The following is a 6,000-nucleotide window of genomic DNA, read 5'->3' as shown; positions in this document are numbered from 1 at the left end:
ACTCTGGAATAATATTTTCTGTGATTCAACAAGACACTGTTGACACAACAGTACAACACTATTGCAGACGTCATCACCTTCCATCTTGGATTTTCATCAGGATTTAAACTGTGATTCACTTAGAACTTTTCACTCATAGGACTTGTGTGTTTTGATTCTTGGATTATTTTTGGTTTAATTCATAAAACCATAAGTTCATTGAACCATAAGTTCTTTTTTTCTCATTTTTCACTTTGTAGTCTAGGGAAATAAATTATTTGTTAAATTTTAAAAATTCTGGTAAATGTCTTTGTCACTCTTTTCTGTTACTTATTTTAAGATCATAGACTCTGTGACAAAATCTTGCTGCCTGGTTCTGGACTAGTTCTAGTTTGGCTGCATTGATTTTGATGTGTGGGTCCCATACTTTAGAAATGTATTCAAGCTGTGGGCATATGAGCATCTTATAGTTGCAAGCTTTGATGTGTTTTGGGCAGGATGACAGGTTTCTTTGTAGAAAAGATGTTTTCTGATTGTCATTTTTGGTTACTGAGTCTGTGTGGGAGTTCCAAGATTAGTTTGCTGTCCAAGCTTGACACCAAAGTACTTGGCTTTGTTGGTCTCATTCAAAATTTGGATTGAATAGGAGGTGTTAATGACCTTTCACTTGTTGTTTATGCATATGTGCTCCCACTTGGATGGGTTGAAATTCATTTGCCATTTTCTCTCCCACTCCAGTGTAACTTGTTGAGGTCTTTTTGTAGTAACATTGCATTTTGTTGGGAATTAATCACTCAATATAGTAGGCAATTGTCAGCAAAGAGTCTAACTGTGGAGGAAACACTTGAAGGCAGGTCTTTGACATATACTTAGGAACAGTGGCATAACTATCTCACCATGGGCCCCACTGCAAACTTTTTGTACCAGGCACACACACCCTTACTGTCACTTATTTTTTCAGGGGCCCCGAGTGGCCGAGTGGTCTAAAGCACTCTCCATTACGGATCACTGCCATCTCACCTCTGTCTGCATGGGTTCAAGTCTCAGATTCAGCCAATGTGGGTATGTGAGAAAGCTTGCCAGTAGCTTCTTGTGGGTTGGTGGTTCTTTCCAGGGTTTTACCGGGTTATTCCTCCACCAATAATACTGGCCGCCATGTATAGCCTATCGTGTGCTGAAAAATAGAGTTAAACCCAACAACAACAACAACAACTTATTTTGTCCAGGTTGGGCTGGGCCCCCAATATGGATGGGCTCACAGCATGGCTGTACCTGCTACCATGGTAGTTACACCTCTGACTAGGAATAGGAGAGACCCTAGCACTGTTCCCAGTGGAGCTCCTGAGGTCACTGGGGAGGGTAATGATATAAACCTGTCAAGAATGACCTGTTGGCTTCTGTTTGCTAGGGATCTATGTCTAGTGTCTGGTTTCTGACGCCATAGTGTTGGAGCTAAAATGCAACATGTTGATGTGGCACTTTATTGAACGTTTTGCTGAAGTCCAGCAAGATGGCATCTATCTGATGTTTATTGTTCAACCCAACTGCAAGGTCATGAACTTTAGTAATTAGTTGGGTCTCACATGATCATTTCTTTCCGAAACTGTTATTGTTGGTCACGAACGATGTTATTTTGTTCCAGATGCTTCATCAAGGGACTGTGGACAATGCTTTACATGAATTACAACAAACTGACATCAAGAACAGTGTTGGTTTATAGTTGGTGGTATTATTCTTGTCTCCCTTCTTGAACAGTGGAGTGATGTATGCTCCCTTCCAGTCTTCTGAACCTTGACCTTGATCATGTGATGCTTGTAAGATTAATGTGAGAGCTGGTGTAACGGCTGGTGCCATTTTCTTCGAGAAATGATTTGAAATGGTTGCTTTTTATGGGTTCAATTCTTCAAGGAGTCTCTTCACTTTCTTCACACCTTTTTCTTGAACAAGAAGTGGAAAAGCAGTTGGAGAAGAAGCAAATCCTACCTGAAGAAGGAATTGTCACAGTCTTCATTAGAAAAGACCAATGAGAACAGATTATTGAGGATCTCAGCCTTGTCTTTGGTGTCAGAGTAAGTAATACCATCCTTGGTGTCAGAGTAGGTAATACCATCCTTCCTCAATGGAGCCACACTAGAGCTGTCATGCTTCATGCTTTTTATGTAAGTGTAGATTTTCTTGTTCTTAGTGCCAGGCTCATGACCATGAATGAAACTGTTGCGGATGTCCTTGCACACTGACTGGGTGTTCTTCTGAACGTGCTGTATCTCTCTCAGTCTGATTGTAGTCTGGTATAGCTTGCTTTCTTGAAGGCTCTTTGCTTCCATGTCATCAGTAACTTTGTGTTTTTCTTTCCTTTTTCTCACTTTTTACAATACAATAACCATTGATTTCAGCAAATGAATTCTGGATTCCAGTTTCCAAACATTATTATCCTGTCTGTTTCCTTATATAAGAATGTCAAGTTAAAATATCAATATACTGTGCTTACAATTGAAAATGCAGCAAGCAGAGTAAGCCTCACATAAAAAATACCTACATGTATGATCAAGAAAACATGAGGTTCATTGTATTCATTTATAACTTCAAGTATGCAACTTTTACGACTAAGGACAAATGCTATAGAGCAGTTTTTCCTAAACCTTTTTTTTTTCTCACTGGCTACTTGAACATGAGGGTCTCAGTGGACAACATAATGATCCATCCTAATGCTGATTGTACCATTAGGTAACTATTGCAAACTTTCTTTGGATCACCTGAACTTGTGGACCACCAATGGTCCAACATACCACAGTTTGAGAACCTCTGCTTTAGAGATCTCGTTGTCATAAGTGTCTGTAAGTATATGAAGAGTGTACACAGATGTAATACATGAATATAACAACTCAGGTTACACAATGGCTGTCTTTATATATATATATATATATATATATATATATAGAGAGAGAGAGAGAGAGAGAGACAAATAGCAAGTATATACAGGTAAGTCAGTAATGCAGTGAATTTAAACAAATGATGAAGCATAGATTGATAGACAAATAAATAAACAATCTGAAAGAAAACAATTAAATACAATAGTTTAATAGACAGGGACAGGCAGACAGAAGGTATATTAACAGTCAGAAAGAGGAATAAACAGGATTTTATCCTAATCACTCTTTGCTAAAATACAGCAGTTCATGAATGTCCATGGAAATGGAATATTACTGGTTGCTGGTTGCTATAATGCATGTAACTATTTAAGAAATTTTTAGAGGAGTAAGAAATAGTGGTCTGTATGGGTAGATGGTCATTATATGCAGGTTGTCACAATACCAGGTAATTGTATGTTTTCAAACTAAAACAAAATATTTTCATTGCAATTTTATTTAAATTAAACAGTGCATGTTAAATAAATTTTTGCAAATTACTTTCACTTTCATTAAACTGATCTTTATTTGCCAGGCAGAGATTACACATTTATTACGAGTTTAACATGTTACATTTCAGTTAGCAGGTCCATGTGAACTGTTGTGTTAATCATGGTGAGGTTGTGCAGTTTATTTCATTCACCATGCACTACTTCTGTATATGTAAGTTAGGAAATACCAAAGTGATAGAACTCAAGTACTATTACACCATCATCAAAAGTAAGGACAGTCTCACTCTAGTCACTAATTTTATTTTTTGCTTAAAAAGTATACAAGTAATTTCCTCTAAAAACCACTGTGCTTGAAAGAATTGTGGCACCTTGACGTGATGCATTCCTGTCAATGTTAACAAGCACATGAAAAAATGTACAATTTAAAATTTCATTAACAAAATGTTAGGATTGCATTGTCTTCAACATAATTTCTTCAGATGTGGCATTCATATCATTTTGCTGTGTTTAGATGTAGGGTATTTTCTAAAATTCTGTATACTGGAAATAATTAGCTCTATTTTTGGTGAAGGGAAACTTTAGTAAATTTGATCCACTGAAATTTGGTTTTATTTTAGTGCAGTTTCTTTTAGTGGATTTAAGAATACCAAGTAAAATACACTTGAGTATTACAGTAAGGACAAATCTGGAGGTTCTAAATTTGTACACAAACAAAGCCTCACACTAAAATGACCACATAAATATTTAAAAGCCAAATGAGAAGAGCTGACCACAAATGAAGAAACCCAACCTAATTTCTTGACAAGCTTCAGTCATCAACACACTGGGAAAAGTACTGATTCAGAACATCTCAGAGAAGTCAGCTCCAACATTTGGCATATATGAAACAGATTAAGTTAATATAAGCACAATGTGGATGATTTTAGACAAATACTGACATGTGTATATCATGATGAATCATGTAGAAATTGTAACTATCTGGTTCTTGTAAGGCATGCCATAAACCAGAATTAAGTATGTTTATTTTTGTTCAACTGTTTCTGTTGGATTTTCCTCATAAACGGCTGAACATTTCTGAGCTGTAACCGTGACTGTTCCGGTGGCCTAGTAGTTTGATTGTCCACCTTGGATGCAGGAGGTCATGGGTTCGTACCCCAGCTGAATCATATCAAAGACTTATGAAAATGTTACTAGCAGCTGCATTGCTTGGTGCTCAGCATTAAGGGGTTTGTGTTAGGACTGATCAGCCTGCTGACAAAATAATGTGACTCAGGGGTGGGACATCATGTTAGATGTCTGCGGCATGAGGCCCCAGTGCTTATTATTAAAGGTTTTCCCCAAACTAGATACCAATCATGTTTACTGGCAAGCACCTCTGGATGATGACAGCCAGTTATAAACATTTAACACCCCATTTGGTAGATACTGCTATCTTAGAATGCCTTTTGGTATTAAATCTCTTTTAAAAGTGTTCCAAAAATGCATAGCACAGTGTTTTGAGGATATACCATGGGTTGAGACTGATATTAATAACATAACTATTTGGGGAACTTCAAAACAAGATCATGATGAAAAATTCCAGTGATGTCTGGAAATAAGAAATAAATATAACAATGAATCTGGATAATGCCAATTTAGACTAACAGAAGTGTGTTTCATGGGGCATGTACTGACATCATCAAGCATAAAACTTGATCCAGAAAAAGTTAAAGCAATCACAGAAATGTCCACTCTGATAGACAGGAACTGAAAGATTGCTGGATGCAGTCAACTTGCAAAATATATCCCAAATATGTCTAAAGTGCCAGAACAAATCAGAGCACTTTTGAAAAGTGACATGGAATTTGTTTTAGGAAACTGCACAAAAAGATGCATTTGAAGAGAAATTTATAAAACACTGCTGATTCTAAGCAAAGAAACTTTTTTGAAATATTTTGATGTCAAGAGGCCTGTTGTTAGTTATGATGCCTCCATATCAGGACTTGGAGCACTGCTAATGCAATCTGGCAAACCAGTGGCATTTGCATCAAGGTCCTTGACAGATGCAGAAATTTGGTATGCACAGATGGAAAAAGAACTGCTAGTTGTGTTACTTAGAAATATTTAATCAATATACATGTACTTATGGTCATCAAGTACAATATGAATCAGATCATAAACCTCAAGAATCATTCCTCAATAACCCTCTATCTGCCACACTGCCTAGACTTCAGAGGCATTTAAAACTGCAGATGTACAGTTTTGACTTGACTCATTGTCCAGGAAAAATAAATTGTAGCAGATACATTGTCCAGAACACAGACAGACAGACACATCTGCTAAGAACATGGAAAGTGAACTTGAATGCTATGTGCACATGATCATATCAAATCAGATACACAGTTAGAAGCATTAAAGAACTAAACTTAATTTGACAACAAAATGGCCAACTTATGAGAAATGAATCAGATGGGACGGCCAAATGATAAACATCTTTGAAATCCTTTGAAATCAGAAACTTTTTGAACTGCATAAATTAAATTCTTTCAGAAATAGATGGATCACTTCCAAAAGAAGAGAAGATTGTAATACAAGATACCTTTCATAAAGGAATTCTAGAGGAGTTATACAAAAGTCACATGGGCATTGACAAACAAAGAGCAAGAAACTTGTATTGACCTGGC

Source organism: Sinohyriopsis cumingii, chromosome 8, assembly GCF_028554795.1.
Source record: "Sinohyriopsis cumingii isolate HCF-2022 chromosome 8, ASM2855479v2, whole genome shotgun sequence".
NCBI classification, from domain to species: Eukaryota; Metazoa; Mollusca; class Bivalvia; order Unionida; family Unionidae; genus Sinohyriopsis; species Sinohyriopsis cumingii.
Note: the sequence above shows the minus strand (reverse complement) of the source record.